The 24,949-nt window shown below is 46.3% G+C and overlaps 1 protein-coding gene across 1 annotated transcript in view; it reads right to left on the reverse strand.

Annotated features, from left to right (window-relative positions):
- Positions 1-24,949, reverse strand: part of LOC309520597 (homeobox protein SIX6-like) — a 79,121-nt gene that overhangs the window by 45,755 nt on the left and 8,417 nt on the right. The window lies entirely within an intron of this gene.

The following is a 24,949-nucleotide window of genomic DNA, read 5'->3' on the forward strand; positions in this document are numbered from 1 at the left end:
GCACCCTAGGAACAGGAAGACTGCTGCAGCTAGATCAGGCCAGTGGCCCATCAAGCCCAGCCTCCTGTTCTCGCAGTGGCCACTCAGATGCCTCCAGGAAGCCCCCAAGCAAACCTGAGCACAGCAGTGCTCCCCCTATTTGATTGTGCAAATGGGACTCACCCCACTTCCTCCCTGAAATTTGTCTTGGAGGTACCCCCAACCTTCCAAAGCGGATCTGGGGAGAGTGTGGGGCACGTGCCTGAGGAGGTGAGGTGGGGGGAAGTCGTGTTGTGCAAGCGGAAATCCTTGTGCTGACGTGATGGTTACTCAACGCCGCCTTGAATGCAAGCCAGACCCCAAACAGTTTACAAGAAAACAAAACAAACATTAAAACGATGGATAAAACACAACGTTAAAAGCAGGTGTTTGGGTTTTTTGTTTCTGCTTTTTTTAAGAAATCAAAATCTTAAACTAATAACCAAATAAAACACCTGCCTGAATAGACTTGCTTAAACAAACATCTTTTTAGCAGGGACTGAAGAGAGCCTAGCGAAAGTCACAGCTTGATGTCAATAGGCAGGAAGTTCCATAGTGTAGCTTTGAAAACCTGTGACAAATTGTCAAGTTCAACACACCTTCAGAGTAGAGATCTACTTGGATAAAAATGGGGTTTGGATAAAAATGGGGAGAGACTATTCCCACCCCTATGTTTTCTGTCCCTTCTCCAATTTTGCAGAAACAAGTGGGAGGGACCCAAAAAAGAAAGAAAGAAAGAAAGAAAGAAAGAAAGAAAGAAAAGGAAGGGGGAACTGGTTTCCCCCTCATTCCCCGCTTCCACCAGCCTTGACATCTCTACCACAGAGTGCCACAAAACACTGTCCTACAATGGAGCGAAGGGAATGTCACGCCTCCATCACAATGTTCTGAAGGCGGGAGTGAACAGAGAGCTGCCTGTTCTTACAGATGAACCACTAACAGGATGCAACACTGCCGACAGTTCAATCCCCTCTGCAGTTTTCCTTTCGACTCCAAGCCCTGTGCAATTCCCTGTGGAACAGAGACTTCATTGTTCATATCAAAGGGACAAAACGATTATGGGGGGAGACTAAAATACTTGGGGTCTTTCTAGATAAACCTGCCTGTCCAAAAGCCCGCTGAGTAATCCCAGCTAGGCATCACTGCAGCTGCTAGATCACACAGTGGGTCACAAAAGCCTTGGCTTATAAAACTGCAGAAAAAAAGGCAGCCTTCTTTGTTTGCTTGTTTATGAGTAGTTATACCCCAATCTTTAGCCAAAAAGGCCCTCAGTTTACAAAAACCACCTCTAAGAAGGTTCCTGGCCCCAGGCTTGTAATCTAAGTCTGCACCTGCACTATACATTTAAAACATCAATTTATCATGCCACTTTAAATAGCCATCATGGTTTCCCCCAAAGAACCGGGATCTGTAGTTTGTTGTGGGCTTGAGTTGTTAGGAGAGCTCCTGTTCATCTCAGGTGATGGCTGCAGGGCGTGGGTCAGTTCATGTGGGGAGAGGCAGCACTTGAGGTATAAGCTGTTTCCCCACATATAGTGCATTTTTGTAAGTTATTTTCTACAGGAAATGCATTTTTACGCACAATTTCTTTAATTTATGCATTTTCATCACACCCATTACTTGAGAACTGCACTGGAGAAGTGTGGATTTCAGAGGACGGCTGTATGTTTTTTGGTGCGTATTCTTTCAGGAAGGGCAAATTAGGAAACTTGCATTACAGAAATAAAAACTGGAAGCAATTGGGATTTCTTCCCCACCCGCTCACTCCAGGCGTTAACTTGCAGCAGCTGGGATTGGAAAGCCCCGGAGGCATTTGTCTTGACTGGCTCTGTCCAATCAGTAGCGCTACTGTTAATTAACAACAGCCTTTTTACAGTCATTCTAATGGTGACAAATTGCGCAAAAACAACCCAAATACCAATGCTTTCCCTCCTCTTCATTGTTTTGCCTCCGATCCTGCAATCAGAGTCAATTATGGAAACATCCATCAAGTCTCACAGCAAGAGAGAGCGGATTCTGATACATCTTGATAGGTTTTTGTTTTGTTTTTTGTCAATCTTGCCTCAACCCCCTATTGCTGGTGCAGAACAAATCACTTAACATATGTTAAAGCTCCAGGGGCAGTGCATCACGTTTCGCTGCCTGAGGAAAATGGGAACGTGCTGCACGCCACCACAAATGCCACCCTTTCCTGGGTCACGTGACAGTGCCCACAAAGCAACAACAATGACAGTGGTTTCTGGTGATGCTGCTGTCGGAGGTTCTCCAACAATGGGGCAAGTGTGGCATCCATGGAGGCCCCCGCCACCTGAGGTGGCTTCTCCACCTTGCCTCATGGGAGGGCTGGCCCTGATAAGCTCCAGCAGAAGCTGGTTCATTAAGGCAGATGGGGCCCTCCCATTTTGTTGTTGTTTAGTCATTTACAGTGGTGCCCCGCAAGACGAAATTAATTCGTTCCGCAAGTTTTGTCGTCTAGCGAATTTTTCGTCTTGCAAATCACGAAATCCCATAGGAATGCATTGAAAATCAATTAATGCGTTCCTATGGTCAAAAAAAGTCCAAACAAAGCCAAATTTGCTCTTTAAAGTCACACATACTGTAAAGAGCAGTTCAAAAATTGAAGGGAAAATAAATTAACTTTATAAACAAAACATGTCTTTGTTTTTAGACAAAGGAAACAAAGTCGCGAGACGTTTTCGTCTTGCGAAGCAAGCCCATAGGTGAAATTCGTCTTGCGAGGCAAATCGAAAACGGAAAAACCTTTCATCTAGCGAGTTTTTTGTCTTGCGAGGCATTCGTCTTGCGAGGTACCACTGTAGTTGTGTCCGACTCTTGGTGACCCCATGGACCAGAGCACGCCAGGCACTCCTGTCTTCCACTGCTGCAGTTTGGTCAAACTCATGCTGGTAGCTTCGAGAACACTCTCCAACCATCTCATCTTCTGTCGTTCCCTTCTCCTTGTGCCCTCAATCTTTCCCAACATCAGGGTCTTTTCCAGGGAGTCTTCTCTTCTCATGAGGTGGCCAAAGTATTGGAGCCTCAGCTTCACGATCTGCCCTTCCAGTGAGCACTCAGGGCTGATTTCCTTCAGAATGGATAGGTTTGATCTTCTTGCAGTCCATGGGACTCTCAAGAGTGTCCTCCAGCACCATAATTCAAAAGCATCAATTCTTCGGCGATCAGCCTTCTTTATGGTCCAGTTCTCACTTCCATACATGTGTATGTATGTGCATGTGTGCTTTAATAAACCATGGTGATGATTTTAATGCACAACAGGCAGAGAAAAGGCTTATGAAATCTACAAAGGAGTGGCAGAGGGAAGGTCAAGCGGTTTGCAACAAACTAGTAAAACTTCACAAAGTTCCCTGCTCAGTTCAGCAATCTTTGAGCTACACTTGAGAGCAGTTCCCATCATTGTTGAGCAAAGCAAAAGTGAATTAAGTTTGTTTTGGGGGTATAAGTCGGAGCAATTTCTAGTTCATCTTCTGTTTCATTCCCTTCCATGGCTTTTCCGTGACTTAACAATCATAGTTACTGGGGAAACATAAATGATTTGCATCCCGCTGTGTGTTTTGATATTCTCTTAGTCATCTTAAGTATCTTTTATACTTCAGCACAGAAGCTTGTAACATTCTGAATGCTGCCAGAGCGGAGCGGAGTTACAGAGGGTCATTTGGATGAACTTGAATTGAACTGTGACCTGAACTAGTTTTGTTTCGTAACGGGACAAACAGAAACTCGGATTTAGTTCCTTTGTGGACCTGTTGAACTTGAACTCGTTCCTTTTACAAATGAACTTTCCATGCTCTGGGCAGCAATTCTTACTGTGAGAAGGGGTGCAACGTACAACACAAGATCTGCTGGCACGTGAGAGACTATGGCTCCTCACACATCAGGGAACAGGTCATAGCTCAGTGACAGAGCATTCGCTTTGCACACAGAAGGTCCCAAGTTCAATCCACAATGTCTCCAGGTAGGGCTGGGAGAGACTGTCTGAAATCCTTGAGAGCTACTACCAGTCAGTGTTGACAACCCCTTGCTAAATGGACCAATTCAGTAAGTATGTGCGAACATCCCTGCTGGAACAGGCCAGTGGCCCATTTAGTCCAGCATCCACTGGCCAACCAGATACCTGAGGGAAACCTGAAAGCAGGACTCGAACACAAGATCACCCTCCCCTCCTGCCGTTTCCAGCAACTGATATTCCGAAGCATTTAGCCTCCAGGGAAGTAGAGCACAGCCACCCCGGTCAGCAGCCACTGATAACCTTCTCCCCCATGAGTTTTCCCATCCTCTTTTAAAGACATCCAGGTTGGTAGCCATCACTGCATCCTGCAGCAGTGAGTTCCATGGTTGAGCTATGCAGTGTGTGTTAAAGAAGTACTTTATTTTGCTTTGGATGTCCATGAGCTCTAGAGTTATTCAGGGGGTGGGGGGAAAAACCTCTGCTGACTTTCTCCACAGCATGGATTTTACATGCTTTTATCCTGTTGCCTTTTCTGGCCTCTTAAACTCCCTGTTTCACCTGCCCTCCTCTTGCAGTTCCCCTGCTCACCGCTTTACAGTGGATGCTCAGGTCGCCCACTGACAGCAGACGTTTTCTGTGTCCCTGATGATTTACAGCTGATCTCGCTCTCTCTCCCCCTCTGCCCCACCCTGCTCCCACAGCCTTTTGGCAGAGGCATGGCAGATTGACAGATCCCCTGGGTCAGGGCCAGCCAGCGCCTGCGTGGCCTAGAGGGGCCGTGACGTCTCCCAAGGCCCGCCAAGAACAGAGCCTGGGAGATTCTCGGAAGGGAATTGCGAAGAAGGGATTCTCTTCTGGAGCCCAGCCCTGAGAAAAGAAGGAAGTCCCCCTTTTTCCCCATGTCAGGCCCTGTGAAATCTCGGTCATTCCTGGGCCTATCATCCCTCCCCACATCCTTCTGGTTCAGTTCTGTGTGCCACGATCCACGGCAGCTGTGCCGGGAAGAAATAATAAATCCCCAGCCAGGCAGTACTTCTGACAGAAACACTTCAGGATCTTTCTGACTCAAGCCTCCATCATCCCTGTTCCGAACCTCGTAAATTTGGCCAGCCTTGAGGAAGCCTAACTAGCTGGCAGGGTGACCCAAGATGTTTGGGTGCTTGAGACAGAAACTCACACTGTGAGCCGCTCTGGGCCTCCTTGTGATGCCTTCGTGCCGATTTGTGCTCCGGGTGGCATTGGGGTGGCTATATGTGATCCCGATTTCAAAATTTGTTTGTACCTGCCGAAGCTTCAGGGCAGACAGAGAGCTTTATTTTGAATCGGTGTGTATCCTCTACTCCAGGGGTGCCCAAACCTATTTCAAAGAGGGCCAGATTTGGTGAAGTGAACATGCATGAGGGCTGACCCCAGGACATATACTGCCATGAAGGCTGGATTAAATCGACCGGTGGGCCGGATTAGGCCCCCGAAATGAACTTTGGACATGCCTGCTCTATTCAGTAAGAGGCCTGAAGGATCAGGCCAGTAGCCCGTCTAGTCAGTGGCGGACCTACATTTTGGGGGCCCTGAAGCTCAGACTGTTGTGAGAGCCCCTTCGCAACCAGCCAGCAACCCTTGTTATCTTCTTGAATGGGATAGTTTGCAACCTTTACAACATCTTGTTATGTACTGAAGTTCTCACCCTGGGTCAGCAGGGGGATACTGTAGATAGTTATGCAAATGAAGGATCGAAAGTGACGTTCAGTGATTGGATAGTTTGTATGCAAATGAAGGATCGAAAGTGACGTTCAGTAATTGGTTTGTATGCAAATGAAGGATCGAAAGTGACATTCAGTGATTAGCTAGTTACAGAAAATGGTTACTGTTGCATTTTAGTGGAGCTCTATATAAGCAGGCTGACAGAGCTCCTCAGTTCACTTCTGTGACAGCTTACAAATAAAGAGATGATTTGGAAGAATCGCTGTGTTGTCTGATATGTTCGCCCACAACTTAACACATCTATGCTACTGACTCTCAAGCTTTGGGATTGTTAAATAGAACAACAAAAATAATCAATTTGAGTCGTGCAACTCAAATTGGGTCTACTCGACCAATTTTTTAAGAAAGCAATGTGGACTAAATTCGCTTCTGGGGCCCCTCCAGGATTAGGTGCTCTGAAGCTTAAGCTTCATTAGTTTCATTGCAGACATCTGCCTCTGCATCTATCCAGCATCCTGATCTCACAGGGGCCAACAAGATGGCTTTACAAAACCTGCAGGCAGGACCCAAGCGCTCTCTGTTCTCCTACTGTTTCCCTTAATTGGCATTCAGAAGCATGACTGCCTCCTACAGTGAAGGTGGAACACAGACATCAGGCCATTACACACACTGGCAAAGCAAAAGATGAGTAGACACAACCTCACTTGCTTTCCCATCATGACTAATGCACCACTCAAACCTTCAGGCAGCACAATTCAGAATTCGCCAATTGGGTTGTAAAATCTGGAACTGGCATAACGCATTCAGGCCACGGAATATGGAATTTGCGCAACACATTCACGTCACAAGATCCAGAATTTTTGCAATGTGTTTAGGCCACAGAATCCGGAATCCAGTGTGATGTAGTATCAGACTAGGACCTGGGAAATACCAGGGTTCAAATCCCTACTTGGCCATGAAGCTCACTAGGTGATCTTAAGCCAGTCACTGCCTCTTAGCCTAATTTAGCTCGCAGGGTTGTTGTGGGGATTAAGTGAGGAGGGAGAGAACCATGTAAGCCACCTTGAGTTCCATGGAGGAAGTAGGTGGGATATGGATTTCTGAAAAATAAGTCATGTCAGACTAACCTGATCTCATTTTTTGACAGAATTACAAGCCTGGTAGATGAAGGGAATGCAGTGGATGTAGCCTACCTTGATTTCAGCAAGGCATTTGACAAGGTGCCCCATGATATTCTTGTAAAGAAGCTGGTAAAATGTGGTCTTGACTATGCTACCACTCAGTGGATTTGTAACTGGCTGACTGACCGAACCCAAAGGGTGCTCATCAATGGTTCCTCTTCATCTTGGAGAAGAGTGACTAGTGGGGTGCCACAGGGTTCTGTCTTAGGCCCGGTCTTATTCAACATCTTTATCAACGACTTGGATGATGGACTCAAGGGCATCCTGATCAAATTTGCAGATGACACCAAACTGGGAGGGGTGGCTAACACCCCAGAGGACAGGATCACACTTCAAAACGACCTTGACAGATTAGAGAACTGGGCAAAAACAAACAAGATGAATTTTAACAGGGAGAAATGTAAAGTATTGCACTTGGGCAAAAAAAATGAGAGGCACAAATACAAGATGGGTGACACCTGGCTTGAGAGCAGTACATGTGAAAAGGATCTAGGAGTCTTGGTTGACCACAAACTTGACATGAGCCAACAGTGTGACGCGGCAGCTAAAAAAGCCAATGCAATTCTGGGCTGCATCAATAGGAGTATAGCATCTGGATCAAGGGAAGTAATAGTGCCACTGTATTCTGCTCTGGTCAGACCTCACCTGGAGTACTGTGTCCAGTTCTGGGCGCCACAGTTCAAGAAGGACACTGACAAACTGGAACGTGTCCAGAGGAGGGCAACCAAAATGGTCAAAGGCCTGGAAACGATGCCTTATGAGGAACGGCTAAGGGAGCTGGGCATGTTTAGCTTGGAGAAGAGGAGGTTAAGGGGTGATATGATAGCCATGTTCAAATATATAAAAGGATGTCACATAGAGGAGGGAGAAAGGTTGTTTTCTGCTGCTCCAGAGAAGCGGACACGGAGCAATTGATCCAAACTACAAGAAAGAAGATTCCACCTAAACATTAGGAAGAACTTCCTGACAGTAAGAGCTGTTCGACAGTGGAATTTGCTGCCAAGGAGTGTGGTGGGGTCTCCTTCTTTGGAGGTCTTTAAGCAGAGGCTTGACAACCATATGTCAGGAGTGCTCTGATGGTGTTTCCTGCTTGGCAGGGGGTTGGACTCAATGGCCCTTGTGGTCTCTTCCAATTCTATGATTCTATGAAATTCTATAAATAAATAATTTTGCATAATGCATGCAGGTTTCAGTATCCAGAATTCTTCGAAGTAGAAATTTGGGAGCAGATAGATGGGTTTGTTCTATTTTATTCATTCAAAGCACATATGAGTCCTGGCTTTGTACATCCCCAAAGCTCCTTGCTGCTCTGCCTTTTTCAGTCCATGTGGTAGATCCAGATGTTCCCCACAAGGAAGCCATGTCAGGAATCTTGTCTCAAACCAAATCCAGATGGCCATTTCCAAATTAAGCCTCTACTTACTGTCGTTAAAACAGCCTGAGGCTAGCCCATGGGGGCTGAATAAGGGGGTCTCCCCAGACTTGTGCGGCTGCCAAAAAGGTCTGGCATGATTTGCCCAATTACTTATCCAGAAGAGCAAGACATTTAAAAACCAAGTGCCTGGGGGAGGGGTTAATCTGAGCTCGCCTTCCCCAAACCCTCTTTTCATTGCCTGGACTCTGGAGGATCAATTGTGTGAATGTTAAGAGAGTTCCTGAGCATACACAGAGTACCTTGCCCAGGTACAGAATCATAACTAACCTACGAACATGACTGGAAATGATTTGCAAACATATGGAGCTAAGAAAATGTGAAGCATAGGATTGCAAGCAGTGGTGCTGCCAGGGCAGAACTTGGGGGGCAGTGCCCCACTTGGCAAGAAAAACAGGAGTCTCCAGCTCAACTCAGAGATACAGGGTTGGAAGCAAGCAAAGAATTACACAGTAGCATCTAAAGAGAGGGAGGCCTCATTAAGACCATTAAGTCCAGAGTCTAAAATTTCCAAACTACAGCAGTATTTATAGCAAATTTGGGGACAGCATACAGGCAGTGGGGTCTGGCCCAGGAGGGCAAATAGGGTCACTGCCCCATCACCCTCATCCTGCCTTCACCTGCCTGCCTTCTTTCTTCCAACCATCAAGGGGTGGCTCTGCCTGCCATTGGCTCTGGCGCCACCTACTGCTGGCCTCCCTACCTTCCAGTCCCACTGGCCAACTGCATACATGCTGTGGGGTGGCTGGTCTCCTTTGAAAAGATCTAGATTTGCTCTCTGGGATGACTTCTCTTATGACTGCGCCCATGGGCATAGCCAGGATTTTTGTTGGGGGGGGGACAGGATTTGTTGGGGGGGCAGAGCCAACGTATTTGGTCAGTTAGTTAAGTATTTCTATTGTTTTACTTGATCTAGAGGGGCAGCTCCCCCTGCCCCCGTGGCTACGTCAATGACTGCGCAACCTCATCCCCTGCAACATCCTCATCCATTTTTGGAAATTTCACCCGGATGCAATTTTCGACGGACGAATCCCAGATACGCCCGGGAAATTCCGGACGTATGGCAGCCCTACCGTTGGAGTTAATGAGCATGAGGAACAACAGCCCAATGCTATGCATGTTTACCCTAAAGCTACATTTTATTGTGTTTAGGGGGGCCTACTCACAGGACAATAAAGCGAGATGAGCGCCGCAACCCCAGAGTCGTCCGTGACTGGACCTAATGGTCAGGGGTCCCTTTACCTTTACTCACAGGTAAGTGTGCTCAGGATTGCATGCTAAGTTGGGTCTTTTCGTATCAGTGGGCCTAGTTGCATGCCACCCGTATTATTGTCACACTTCCTCCAAAGAACTCAAGGCTGTGTATATAGGTGTATATATATAAGTGATCAGACTGTTGGACTAGGACCTGGGAAGCCAGAGTTTAAATCCTTGTTTAGCCATGATCTTCGGCCAATCATAGTCTCTCAGTGGAACGTACCTCCCAGGGTTGTTGCGAGGATAAAACGGGGTGGGGTGGGTAATCATGTATACCACCTTGAGCTCCCTGGAGGAAAGCGGGTATATAAATGCAATAAATAAAATAAAATAAGAAATGTTGTCTCACAACAACCTTGTGAGGTTAGACAGAGGCTGGTCCAAGGTCACCCAGTTGTTTGTGAATTAGGAAACTAACTGGGGTTACCTGGTCCTAGACCGATGCCTCTGATATGCTCCACACACCTCTACTTTTTTAAAGAGCCAAAATCAGCTTTCCTCTAGCACTGCAGATGGAGAAACGGTTAAGTGTTAGGCTGGAGAGAGAAAAAGTGTGCATTCCTTCCCAGGCTTTGTGCCTGCCAAGCTGGAAATGTTATATCCAAGTTCTTGGAACGCTTAGCAGGAGCAAAAGGAGAGCGGAACGGGGCCAAACACATCTCAGACCTCTGGCTGACAGCTCCCTCTCTTGCAGTGTAGTTTAGAGCTTGCCATTATTATTTTATTTTAGCAGCTGGCAGCCTGGACAGAGTGTCTCTGAGCATATGCAGAGTGCCTTCGCCCTAAAATATGAAGGCAGGACAATTCTCACCCCTTTCCAACAGATGACTCCTGCACTTTAAGATGGGCATTGCAGAGACATTTGGGGAGAGCCAAAGTGACTTGAACTGAGGTGTTCCCTCATCCTGATTTGTTATCATCCTGATTCGTTGGCACGGAAATTAGACAATGCTTAGCACTTTGGCCCTATCTCATTTTTTTGACCAAAAATCTGATCTTATGGAGAAGTTGGGTTGTTAAGCAAGAGCCCTTGGTGAGCAGATGGCTTTTATAGGGTCTTTTGAGGAGTGGGGGAAACTGACTGACACTGGTTAGTGAATGGCTATTACAGAGATTTTTGGGAGTAGGACAAATGGACTTGAAATGCTTAAATGCCTTGATTTTTATCTACACTTCGTGCTGGGTTAAGCAAGCATGTTTTGACACTTTTATTGTTAAAGCCTCTCTTTTATTATGCAAGATTTTTACTGCCTTTTTTGCCATCTCGTATATTTTGCAAGACGTCTCCAAAGCTTGTTTAACAGAAGTGTGGGAGGGAAATGTCTCAATAAATGCACTCGGTTTCAGTTTAAGGATTTGATATTCGGGGGGAGGATGTTCATGGGTGGGGAAGGGCCACAGATCAGTGTGAGAGCATCTGCCCTGCATGCAGAAGGTCCTAATCCCCATGACATCACCAGGGACAGTTGGGAGACAACCCTGGTTGAAATCCTGGAGAGCTGCTGCCAGCCAGGGTAGGCAGTGATGAACTAGATAGATGGACCAGTGGTCTGACTCAATATACGGCAGCTTCCTATGTTTCTTGTCTTCATAAAGGTACCCAATGATTCATTTGCACTGAGGATGGATGTGCTGCCTGAGATGGGAAGGGGGAGAAGACATTTCCTTCCCTTCCCACTGAACATGATGAGTCATGGGCATAGCCAGGGGAGTGCAGGGGGGCAGCTGCCCCCTAAACAAAGAAAATAAAGGAAAATGCTTAACTAACTGACCAATTGTGTTGCAGATAACTCAGTTCTGTCCCCCCAACATAAAGCCTGCCCCCCGAAAAAAAATCCTGTCTGTGCCCATGCATTGAGTATATTGAGTATCCTCCAAAACACTTAAAGTAGGGATACAAGGAATCAGCAGTCTTCACCCCATCCTTGCAATCTGTGCTGTTTCAGTTCTGCTACAGTTTGGCTTCTGCTGAAATCCATATCATCTGACTCACTCTATGCTGCGGCGGAAACTAACGGAAATAATTATGAAATTAATCTCAGTTCATTTCTGTGGAAGGCAAACATCAAAAACAAAGCAGAAGTTGATGTAATTGTTTTACGTAATATTTGAGGGCTAAAGAAAAAGAAGAAGTAGAGCAATATTGAGCACCACGTTTATTTGCTTGCATGTTCACCATTCCTGACCTTGGACAAGCAGTTAAATCATGGCCATTTCTTCCCCTGTTTCTGTTTCTGATAGGATTCACGTAAGAGCAGAAGAAGAACAGCAGCTGGATCAGGCCAAAGGGCCTTCTAATTCAGCATCCTGTTCTCACGGCGGCCAAACAGATGCCTTTAGGAAGCCAGCAAGCAAGATTTGAGCACAGGAACACTCTGCCCTCCTGTGGTTTCCAGCAAATGGTATTCAGAAGCATTTCTGCCCCCGACCACCACTGAGGCAGAATGCAGCCGTTCTGTCTAGCAGCCAACCATGGCCCTCTCCTCCACAAATGGTTCAAATCCTCTTTTAAAGCCATCCAAGTTGTTGGCCATCCCTGCTTCCTGTGGGAGTGAGTGCCGTAGTTTAACTATGTATTGTGTGAAAAAGTGCGTTCCTGGACTGGATAGCTCCGTTGGTTGGAGTGTGGTGCTGATAACGCCAAGGTTGCAGGTTTGATTCCCATATTGGACCGCTACATATTCCCGCATTGCAGGGGGTTGGACTAGATGATCCTTGGTGTCTCTGCCAACCCTACGATTCTATGATTCTATCTTTCATCTGTCCTGAATCTTCCAACAGTCATCTTCATTAGATGTCTCAAGTTATAAGAGGAGGAGAAAAACTTTTATCTACTTTTTCTACACACGATTTTGTAAGCTTCTATTGTATCACCTCTTACTCTCCTTTTCTCTAAACTGAAAAGTCCCAAACTTTTCTTTCTTAATAGGGGGGTTGCGCCATCGCCTCAATCGTTTTGCTTGCCCTTTTCTGAAGCTTTTCCAACTCTGCAATATCCTTTCTGAGGTGAAGCGACGAGAACGGTACGCAGTAAACTGTCCAACATCCCCCCAAGATACAGCAGAGCCTTAGAACGGGGTTTAACATGAGCCAGGGATAAGGGCTGGAAACTCTTTTCTATGCCAGGGTTGGCAGCGCTGCAGCTGGGGGGTCACCATCCTCAAGGTTAAATCACAGCAGGACATTCTTTGTGTTGGCACCGCAATATGGAATTCCTTTCCCATGGAGATCAACAGAACGTCTTCTATTTTAACGACAAGGGGGAAGACTGAAGTATTCAGAAGGCCTGTCTTAAATTGCTCAGAAGAACATTATTGCTGGCTGATGAACTGGAATGAACCGGGACATCTCTCTCCTTACATTTCGTTTCGTTTCGTTTTGCAGAAGACTTCTTTATTATTGTTCTTTTGTTCCTAGCATATCCATATGGATCTTAGATACTAATCTGCTTTGAGCTTCCACTTTGGACGGAAACACAGTAACCTAAATACAATAAATATGAATCATGGGGTGGGGGTGGGGGGAGGAGATTACTACTTGTTTTACAATTTGAGGAGGAAACAGAAGAAGGGAGAAGATAAGGAGTGAGAATCTCAGGGCAGAATTGGCGTAAGGTCAGAGCCGCACTATTAACTGAAAGCACACAGCTTCCCCCAAAGAATCCGGGGAACTCTCCCTTGTTAAGGGTGCTGTGAGGTGTAAACTACAATTCCCAGACTCCTTTGAGGGAAGCCATGACTGTTAAAGGGATATCATTGTGCACTGTGGCTGTAGGGTTCTCCTCCAGATTTCCAGGAAACCTTCTGGGGGGGGGGGTAACATACCAGTGGTGGGTGCAGCGATAGGCAAAAGTGGGTGGAGCAATGTGTGTGACTTTTACTTTGTACAATAGGCTGCTTTCTACACACACTCACGGGGCCCCCATTTCTGCTATACAGTACATTTAAAGCAGTATCAGGCCAGTTTCAACAGTCATGGCTCCCCCCACCCACCCAAGAATCCTGGGTAGCATTGTTTGTTAAGGGTGCTGAGATTTGTGAGGAGACTCTGCTATTCACCTCACAGAACTACAATTCCCAGAGTTCCCTGGGAAGAGGGACTGGTTGTTAATCTACCCTGAGAATTGACGTTCTCTGAGGGGAGTTGGGGTTTTGTTTGGTTCTCTGAACAGATCTCGGCACTGATAATAAACTGCAGGATTATTGGGGGGGAGCCATTATTTTTAAAGTATGGTGATACAGTGGTACCTCGGGTTAAGTACTTAATTCATTCCGTAGGTCCATTCTTAACCTGAAACTGTTCTTAACCTGAAGCGCCACTTTAGCTAATGGGGCCTCCTGCTGCTGCCACGCTGCCAGAGCACGATTTCTGTTCTCATCCTGAAACAAAGTTCTATTTCTGAGTTAGCGGAGTCTGTAACCTGAAGCGTATGTAACCTGAAGCGTATGTAACCCGAGGTACCACTGTACTTTAAATGTATAGTGCAGATGGGGCCTAAAAACAAACAGGAAAAGAGGATGGAACTGTAATGCCCTGAGGGGAATAGGCTGCTCTCCCAACAACTCTATAAGCACCCTTTGCAAACGACAGCTCCCAGAATCCTTTGGGGGAAGCCATGCAGTGCTTTACATGAATGGGTGTGAATGCGGACTAAATCTAAGGCAGCATTATTTGTTCTTCTGTGGGTCCCAGCTCATCCAACTCCTCCTCCCACTTGTTGCGAAGCATATCTGGAGCCCAGCTGTCAACTGTGAGCACAGCCTGTGTGAAGTATTCCTTGGCCCATAGATGCTTGCCAAGAAGAGTCCCTTCTTAATGTCCCTGCAGGGGAAGAGGATTTACCACAGTACAATCCTGTTGCGTTACCCAACTGTCCTTACAGTTAGGACGTCCCGTTTTTCATCATTTGTGTACTCCGCTGAAAACCGCGGTTGCTTTTCAGTGCAACCAGTGAGTTTCCTCTTGGCTCACTCAGGAGGTGCTCCGTCACAATCTCCTCAGGCTGATTCACACACGTTCTTGCTAAGAGTTAGGGCCTCCAATCCAAAAGCCTGAATTCTCCACAGGCTGCTTGACCAATTTCCTGAAATGTTGGGGTGAAAGGCACCTTATAAGGAAATGTGGGCCACCAACCATCCTTTCAGCACAGTCCATCTGCGCAAAGCCTCCCCGGCAGATACTTATCTCACTTCTGTTTCCTTCAAAAAATTGCAAACCCACAACGACCTCCTTGGCTTAATCTGCTCCATCGCTCCTGCTGCAGCTATGGTTGGAACATTGGTGCTGAAACTTCTCCAAAAACGTTCCTTCTTCCAGTTTAAGTCCGTCTGCTCCGAGTCTTGACATCAATAAACACAAGAACCATAGCACTGTAAACAGTCATGGCTTCCCCCACAGACACTTGGGAAATTCTTAAGGATGCTGAGAGCTGTTAGAAGACCCTCACAGAGCTACAATTCCCAGAGTTTCCTGGTCCTCATCCCTGAAGTACAGGGTGATCGTGCTGAGAATACATGTAGATAATTTTTGTCTTTGATTCTGCTTGTAACAGAAGGTCTAGGTCAGAGAAGGCTGGAGAACCTGTGGTCCTACAGATGTTATTGGACTCCAACTCCCATCACCCTCAGCCAGCAATGCCAATGGTCAGGGATGATGAGAGTTGTCGTCTACGATATCTGGAGGGCAAGTAGCTGGTGTTCTGGTGAGCCCTGCTGCTTGTTCCCTCAACTGTGATAATATTAGCTGTGGTCCAAAGCGTACTCCGATTCTACATCAGGTGGGAAGCTGAAATGTGCAGCTGGGCCCCCTACGGGCTTAGCAGCCTAGCATCACTTCTTGTGCCAGCAACACACTGAGGGAAGCTTTGTCTGGGAACATCTTTAGCTTGCACTGCTCAGTAGCAGGCCCCCAGGCAGGCACTGAGGTCTTTTTGTTGTGGGATCTCGTAGCCTCCTTTGTTTTCCTCTTGAGAGGGCCGAGGTTTGTTTTTCATGTGTCCTCGGCCCTGCGGGGTTAGCGATGTCTCCTCTAGATACGTCCCGCCTTTGCTCCTCTTCACCTCTCTGGGCAAAGCCTTCATCCTCTGCAAGCAGGCAGTGTTGCTGGTGTGGGGGCAGGAGTGCAGTGCTTGTGGCAGAAGGCATTCATTCTGTCAGGTCACATCTGCACTGTACATCCAAAGCATTATTATACCACCTTTGTCAGTCAAAACCTTCCCCCCAAAGAATTGTGGGAGATGTAGCTTGTTAAGGGTTCTGAGAGATGTTAAGAGGCCCCAATTTATCTCACAGTTCTCAGAGTGGTTTAACTACCAATCTCTCTTCACTGGTAACTGTGGAAATTGTAGCTTTGCATGGGGAAAAGGGCGTCTCCTTAACAACTCTCTGAACACTTGACAAACAACAGTTGAGTTCCCAGGATTCTCTGGGGGAAGCTATGACGGTTTAAAGCGGTGTAAACATGGTTCATGACATGTATGGGGTAGATGTGGCCTTAGTCTTTTCTTTCTTCCCTCTTTAGAAAACGCATTGGTGAAAGAGTGTGTGGCGTGGACAGGCACTTGAGGAGAACAGAATGAGCGAGGGGATGTTTCTTGGGAGCCATGGTGTACTTAGGTAAGGGTGCTGAGGGTTGTAAGGAGACTCCCTATTGCCCCCACAGGACTGCAATTCCCAGAGCAGTTTAGTAATCCATTCCTCCTCCCAAGGAGGTTACATAACCAACGGCATGCACAGCCTGAATATCGGAAACAGATAGGAAACTGATATACATACTTAGTCCTCTTTTCCATACAGGATGAGGGTTGTACTCAAAGGCTCATGGAAAAAGGTGTGTTTGGAGGAGGGATTTCAAGGGAAAGGGAGAGGAAGCACCCCAAAGGTGTTTTGGGGAGGAATTCCTGGCCTAGCAGAGCAACTGATGCGTCACAGTAACAGTACGAAGCCACCTTTCTTTGTCTCTCTGTAGGTGAGGAAGAGTAATTCCTGACAGTGCGGAAACCGAACCTATTAAAGCAGGAAATTTTCTGCTTCCTCCTGCTGCAGTCCAAGCCCTGCCTCTGTTTGCTCTTCTGACTGGATACCAAAAGTCTGGAAACTGGTTATCAGGGCTGAGGCAGGAAAATTGGAAGCAAGGTGATCATCATATCCCAGCAGGAAATGGAGGGGAAAGCAAGCAAGAGGGAATCACCATTTCCTCTAGGACAGCCTTCACCAACCTGGAGTTGTCCATATGTTTTGGGATACAACTCCCATCAGCTCTAGCAAGCATGGAGCTCATGAATGCTCATGGTCATATAGCAGCCCCACACATAATATTGAGTATCTGTTCAGAGTGTTTATTTTTTATTGCCTCACAAACGCTTTGTACAAAATGCAGTAAATACTACTTTAAAACAGTTAAGAAAACAAGAGAAGACAAATTTAAAAACAAGAGAAGACAAGAGAAGAACAAAGGAAACAAGAGAAGACAATTTTAAAAACAAGAGAAGAACAAAGAAAACAAGAGAAGACAAATTTAAAAGCATGGTAGATACCCATCCATTCAGCTGGGAAAGCTTGTTGGAACAAAAATGTAATGTTTCCTGAAAATCCAATTTGTTATTTCAACAGTAATGCTTTTCCACAAAACGGGGCAGCCACACTGAAAGCCCTGCTCTAAGTAATTCCCATTTGCTCTATACATTTAAAGCAGTATCATGCTGCTTTAAACAGACATGGGTTTACTCGGTTAAGGGTGAGGAGAGTTCTAATAGGAGATGTCCCTATTCCCCTCACAGAGCTACAATTCCCTAAGCGGTTTAACAATTCATCTCTCTCCCCAGGAAACTCTGGGAACTGTAGCTCACAGCAGCTAAGCCAATATATGTGAAGGGATCCGCAGACGAGATAGTAATGCATTTGGCTGTTTCAGCATATATTTAAAACATAGCACATGCAAGCTATTCAGCATTTTGTATGCAGAAAAGTGCTTGGGTTTTTTTTTTTTAAGTGTCCACATAAGCCCAAACTATTGTGTCAATGAGGCAAACTCTCAGATCAAATCCAGAGGCAACTCACAAATCATGGCTGGATGTATTCTTAGAAAGACGCTCGAAGGTCTGGCTGGCTTTCCCAGACCATGAGAAAATAAATTGCAAAGCTGGCTAGACCTTCCTATAGACTTCTCTCCCCCACCTCCATCTGCTTCCAGCACAGAGACAAAATATTTTTTTTAAAAAAAACAATAAAAGGGGTGAAGGGGTAGACAAATAAACACAGACCACTAATCAGGCCTGGGTGAAATATTTCAGGGTTTTGAGAGCTGGTATTGATTATTTTTAAGAGGCGGCCCTCATAAGCAGGGTTGGACCAATGTTACAGATTCCTAAATAGGAGGAGGACCACTACAAAACTCCTAGGTAATAATTACACACACACACACACACACACACACACACACACACACACACACACGGCTTCCCCCCAAAGAATCCTGGGAACTGTGGTTTGTTAGTGGTGCTAAGGTATGTTTGAGGTATTCAAGGGTACACAGTACCGGCACCTTCTTCTCTCTGGAAGAAGAGCGCTGGATGTAGGGAAGGAGCCCATAACAGGCCACAGAAGACTGAGCATGCTCAGTGGGCACAGCATACTGGCTGGTTGGATGTAGAGTTGGAAAAGATTCAGAAAAGGGCAATCAAAATGATCAAGGGAATGGAGCAACACTCCTACGAGGAAAGGCTGCAGCATTCGGGACTTTTTAGAGCAGCGAAAAGGCAAGTAAGAGGTGACATGAGAGAAGTTTATAAAAGTATGCATGGAGAAAGCGGATAAAGGTCTCCTCCTTCTCCTCTCATGGAGAGGAGACGTGTATGGGAACTCGCTCCCACAAGCGATGGAGATGAGGGTATTAATGGCGGCTAACCACAGTAGTGATGTATGGAAGTGAGAGCTGGACCATAAAGAAGGCTGATCGCCGAAGAATTGATGCTTTTGAATGGAGGAGACTCTTCAGAGTCCCATGGATTGCAAGAAGATCCAACCTCTCCATTCTGAAGGAAATCAGCCCTGAGTGCTCCCTGGAAGGACAGATCCTGAAGCTGAGGCTCCAATACTTTGGCCACCTCATGAGAAGAGAAGACTCCCTGGAAAACACCCTGATGTTGGGAAAGATGGCGGGCACAAGGAGAAGGGGACGACAGAGGGTGAGATGGTTGGACAGTGTTATCGAAGCTACCAACATGAGTTTGACCAAACTGCGGGAGGCAGTGGAAGACAGAAGTGCCTGGTGTGCTCTGGTCCATGGGGTCACGAAGAGTCGGACACGACGAAATGACTAAACAACCACCACAATGGCTGTGCTCTGCCTCCATGGTGGGAAGCAGTGATGCTTCTGAATACCAGTTGCTGGAAACCACAGGAGGGAGGGGAGAGTGCTCTCAGGCACGCGTCCTTCTTGTGGGCTTCCCATTGGGGCATCTGGGGGGCCACTGTGAGAACAGAATGCTGGACTAGATGCACCGCTGGCCCCATTCAGAAGGCTTTTCTTATGGGTCTTGCAACTCTTGGTGTAGGACACAGAAAAAACAGGGTGGGTGACGGAATGGAATAGCCTTGAAGGAGGCACGTCTGGTCGGCTGGAAACCTGAGCCAGGGTCACTTCACGCTGCAACATTTTGCTGCAGAACCCACTAGTTATTTCCTTGTTTTTTCTCAATGCCTCTTAGTGTGAGCAACTCTCTTTCTCTTCTGCTGGACTCATCTGAGTCATGTTTTCCTGTATGCCTTTCTATGGAGCGAAAAAGGTAACAGCCGCAGTGTGTGTGGTGCTGGGGGTGGAAATGGACGGAAGCGAGACTTTGTTCTGCAAGCGGATGGAGTGCACTTCCTTCCACAGCTGCCTGAGCAATCAGCCCCCGCCCCCTCCCCTTGCCCCATCCTTCCCCTTCCTACTATTGAGTCAAACACCCAGCACAAAAGAGGGTGGAAAATGGCTCTTCCAGTTCCAGGTCCGGTTTCCTTGACCAGGCTCCCGTTCCAAATATAGGCCAATAAAGAGGTATGGTGGATGACGAGTTCAGCCCATTGGGCCAGTCGGCCAGAAACCTCAACTGAACACAGTGGCATCAGTTCAGAGCTGTGTGGTGCCTTTTGCCGAGAAAAAGAACCCCTCTCTCACACATGATGAACTCATACATTCCAGTGCACTAGTTAGCATATTACTTGGTAAAAAAAAAATGATCCCAGCTGCAGGATGGCTAAACCACTGTGATGCCACAGAATGCTCACAAACATTCCAGCTTCTAAATGGGAGGAGAAAGGTCCACTGCAGAGTGTTGCTGCTTTGCAGGCAGAAGTTCTCAGGTTAAATCCTGGACACCTCCAGTCAAAAGGGTCAGGTAGTGGGCAATATGAAAGACCCTTCTCTGCCTGAGACCCTGGAGAGCTACTGCCAGTCAGAGTTCACAGTATTGGGCAGGATGGACAAGTAGCCTGACCTGGGGTACTATAAAGCAGCTTGTTGTGAAAGGCAGCTTGGCCAGAAAACAAAACCCCAACCCTGCACTTTTCTGAGGTTGCTGTGCCTTTAGATTTGTTGTCTGGCCCAGAATTTGGGTTTCAGGTTATCTCTGGTTCCTCAAAGGACATAACAAGCGCACATATGTTTGTAGTCCCTACACCTGCTGGAAAATCTCCAAAAACGGCAAGTGCCTAACGCAAGCTATGTCCCGTAAACCAGCAATTTACGCGAGGATTATGTTCCGGGAATCACACCTAAGGCCAAAGTCGCGTATTGGGGTTTGATGGCAAGTGGCCTTGCCAAAGTCTTTTTTTTCCTGGACACCTGCCTGCTTTTTTATTATTTATTTATTTTGCCAAGCACATAAATCTAAATGCGCACAACTTAAATGTCCGTAAATTGTGGGCTTGCAGTAATGGAAAACTTATCCAATGCATTATATTCAATGTACAGTGGTACCTTGGGTTAAGTACTTAATTCGTTCCAGAGGTCCATTCTTAACCTGAAATTGTTCTTAACCTGAAGCACTGCTTTATCTAATGGGGCCTCCTGCTGCTGCCGCGGCATGATTTCTGTTCTCATCCTGAAGCAAAGTTCTTAACCCGAGGTACTATTTCTGGGTTAGCGGAGTCTGTAACCTGAAGCGTATGTAACCTGAAGCATAAGCGTATGTAACCTGAGGTACCACTGTATGTAGTTCTTCCTTGCTGAAGCACTATCATTACTACCTACCCTCCACCCGCAGGGTCCCAGGGCAGGTTACAATAATTTAAAATTCAGAAATTAAAAACAGTTAATACAAATGACAGTCAGGGGAATACAAAGCCCAGCCATTTGTCCACCCCTCAGGCCAGCTCTGAGGAGCACAGCAAATGGCTTCCCATATACCTTTTGAAAAGCTGTAATGAATGGAGGCAATTTAAAATACCTGACCTAGTTTCCTCACCTTGATATTTGGCCCCCGTGTGAAGAAGGGCTGGGACCATGATATCAGGAGATGGAACGTTTGATTCAGGAAGAGGCAGGCGGGAGGGATATTCAGAGAAAGAAACCACAGCCTTCCCAAACTTGCTTTGTACAGTTTAAGTTCTACCGTTTCCATGATGCCAAGGTGGTAGGGATGGCAGGCCGCCAAGAAAATGAACCAGAGGATGAGGGCAGATTTTGTCGCCGCTTTGAAAGAACTAAGAATGGGCGAGGATTTGTGTTTGCTTTGCCACCGGTGATGGGTTTGCCAGGGTAGCTAAAAATTCCCCCCAGGGTTTTTTTTGGGGGGGGGTTGCTCCTGACCTACAATAGTTGTGGCCATTTCCAGGTTGGAGCTGCAGACCTTTAGTAGCTCAGTGCTGCAGAGCTTGGAGGCGGGCGGAGGAGAGGGGGTGTAAGAAGGGACTGGGAGAGACAAGGAAAAGATGAGAGTATATTTTTGGCCGCAAAAGGCTTCTGCACACGGGGCGGTGTGTGTGTGTGTGTGTGTGTGTGTGTGTGTTGGAGGGGGTGGAACAGATGTGAAAAGGGGGAGTGGGGAGAGATGGAACAAACCTCACTAACATAAATTCAAGACCTACAGAGAGGGTGAATAAACGTGGTGAAAGAAGGAAAATAATGCTAGGAGGTTGGAAAGAAAGACAAGAGGCGGGCAGTTAAAGGAGGGGGGGAATGAATGTACAATGCAGCTATAGGAGGCGGGGGTAAATAATTGGTGTTTTTTTTAAATCAGCTTTTTTTATTTGTTTAGTAACTGAATTTTTTCATAAAGGGGTCGCTTAGATTTCAGCAGAGGGCCTGGTGAGCCAGAGGGATCTCCCCCTGCTACTTTGGCGGAGCTGGAGGGGAGTCGATCCAAGGAAACCTGAATCCAAGAGAGAGAGAGAGAGAGAGAGAGAGAGAGAGAGAGAGAGAGAGAGGCTGAGAGATGGGGTTAGAGGAGGACAAAGAAAAATAAGAGAGGGGAGGGAGGAAAAGCGAGCGAGTGAGAGAATCAGATATAATTTGTTCATTGTGGTCATAACATTGTATAGACTGTGACAAGATACCGAGTAGGTCTCTTGGTTTGTTTGTTTTTATATAAAAATACAACAAAGAATCCATTCTACTTATTTTTGAAACCGTGGGTCCTTGCAGATGACCTGTTTAGTGAACGTTCAGTGCTGACTGACTTGCAGAAAGCTTACGTGGAGGTTAGACCAATGTTCTTCAACCCTGAGTCCCCCTATTTTTATTGGGCTACAACTACTACAACTCTCATCATCTGTAGCCACTTTAGCCAATGGGTCAGGGGTGATGGGAGTCATAGTCAAATGACTTCTGGGGGCCCAAGTTTGCAGAACACCAGCCTTAGACTGTGTACGATCTATACTGAGCTGTGTTAGTTCTGATTTGTTTGCAGGGCTGGTTATATGACAATGAGCGTTTTGATCTGCTTGCTGGGTGTATATAGGTTGTCCATTTAGTCATCCCCTATTACTTTCCAAACCGCAAGAAGTCAGTTGTTCTTTTTTGAAAAGATCACACCCACACTGCATTTCAAGCACCACCCATTAACGCCACTTTAACAGCCAAGGCTTTCCGCCCATTGTAGTTTGCTAGGAGTGCTGCTGAGCGTTGTTAGGAGAAACCCCTCACAGAGCTACAATTCCTAGCACCCTAAAACAAACTACAGTTCCCAGGATTAGTTGGGAGAAGCCATGGCTGATAACATGGTTAGAAGTGCTCTGTAGGGATCGACAAATCTGTCAGTTTTCCTTTCTTTCCATTTCTCATCTTTCTAGTTTGAAGTTCAGATCTTCAAGTTTCTGAATTAGTTTTAAAAAAGGCATATATCCAGCAATTTCTTTTGATATGCACTATAATTCTCAGAGTGGTTTAACAATTCATCTGTCTTCTAAGGGAACTCTGGGAACTGTAGCTCTGAGAGGGGAAGAAAGTCTCCTAATTCTCAGCACCCTTCACAAACTTCAGCTCCCAGAATTCTTTGAGGGAAGCCATGACCGTTTAAAGTGGTATCATAGTGCTTTAAATGTATGGTGCAAATGTGGCTGGGGTCTATATATAATTTTTAAAAACCACATTAAAATTCATAATCAATAGAAGAAAGAGCTCCTTCTTCTATGGAAGGAAGGAAGGAGAGATAGACAGAAAGAGAAAGAGATCGAGATCACCGCCACAGGCTAAGGAAAGTATAATTGTAGTGCTCGGCTGCCAAGCCACGAGAAAGATTTCTCTCTCTGGAACTAAGCCCGATTTCCCCCTTCTTTCAAAAGCGCTGAGTTTTCCAAGGCCTTAACCCCTGCTACGTCTTGCTCTGCTTGGCCTCTCTCCTGGCTTTCCCAAAGGAGGCCCAAGGGACTGTGGGAAAGCTGGACAACATGTTCTCAGAAGAACTCTCTTGGTCTGGGAAGGGAGGCTGCCGTAAAATGGCAGCCCTTGTCTGACTCCCTCAAGAGTGAGAGACTTATCTTGTACAAAGACACCATCACCACCATCATCACAAATAGCAAAATCATCTGGGAAGTCATGAACAAATGCAAAGCTGACTGTCCCAGAGGCCAACTCAGAGGCCTGTCATTTTGCTATGGGGATTACTCAGATGGGCACAGGGGGTCTTGGCCAGGCCTGGCTCTACCGTTGGGCAGAGGGAAGTGCTGCCTCAAATGACTTGGGATATCATGAATGGCAGCAAAGTGTTACTTATTCAGTGTAGATAGCTCAGCTGGTAGAGGCAGAGTATGAGACTCTTAATCTCAGGGTTATGGGTTCAAGCCCCATGTTGAGCAAAAGATGCCACCATTGCAGGGGGTTGGACCAGCTCTACAATTTTATGATTATTACTGATGTACGGTGGCCGGTGGCCATTGGGACTAGTAGGGTGGAAATCAACAATAGGTGGAGCCAGAACCAGGGAATCACAGGCTCAGCTAGAGAGCCAATCACAAGCAAAACCACCCCTTGATTGGTGGTGGTGGTGGTGATGATGATGATAATAATAATAATAATAATAATAATAATACTCTGCCAGCCACCCTGGGCATCTTCCAACAAACATGAAAGCATAATAAAACATCAAACTAAATGGAGATGGCTGTCTGAGGGCAGACTGAGGTTGGTGGGGCAGGGCCCTATTTGCCCCAATGGACCAGCTGCCCCTGTTTTTACTCTCAGTGGAATAAAATTTGTGGAATGAAAACTGATTTCCTATCAAAGGGCAAGGAGCGACTTCTCAGGTCTTGATGTGAAGTACACTTCCTATAATGATTTGTGGAAGGCTGTGGTAAGAGTTAATCCAGATTAATGGCTGTTTACATTGATCTTGTTGATGCGCTACTACCAATGTATTGGTAAAATACATTGCCTGCCAATGTATTGGTAAAATATTCCCCCCTCTTTTTAATTTTTATTCATCAGTATTCCCCAATGTAGAACAGATAGACAGGAAGAAGGGAGAAAACTTACTGCACAAAAAAATTTGGATGCAAACCTAATTGCTTTCTACTTCACCAAGATCACAAACAGCAATGTTTATTTCCTGTTTTGGTTCTTTCTAATGCCTAGAAAATAACTGTGTTTATAATTTTATATACATTGCTTTTTATATAATTATTATATATACATTATACTTTGTTATTTTAAGTGTGTGTACACATATTTAAATAGACACACATGTAATATGTATTGTCTATTTTATATGTAAAGGTAAAGGTACCCCTGCCCGAACGGGCCAGTCTTGACAGACTCTGGGGTTTGTGCGCCCATCTCACTCAAGAGGCCGGGGGCCAGCGCTGTCCGGAGACACTTCCGGGTCACGTGGCCAGCGTGACAAAGCTGCATCTGGCGAGCCAGCGCAGCACACGGAACGCCGTTTACCTTCCCGCTGGTAAGCGGTACCTATTTATC

The sequence above is a fragment of the Podarcis vaucheri genome, assembly GCF_965113315.1.
Source record: "Podarcis vaucheri genome assembly, chromosome: 16".
In the NCBI taxonomy this organism is placed as follows: domain Eukaryota; kingdom Metazoa; phylum Chordata; class Lepidosauria; order Squamata; family Lacertidae; genus Podarcis; species Podarcis vaucheri.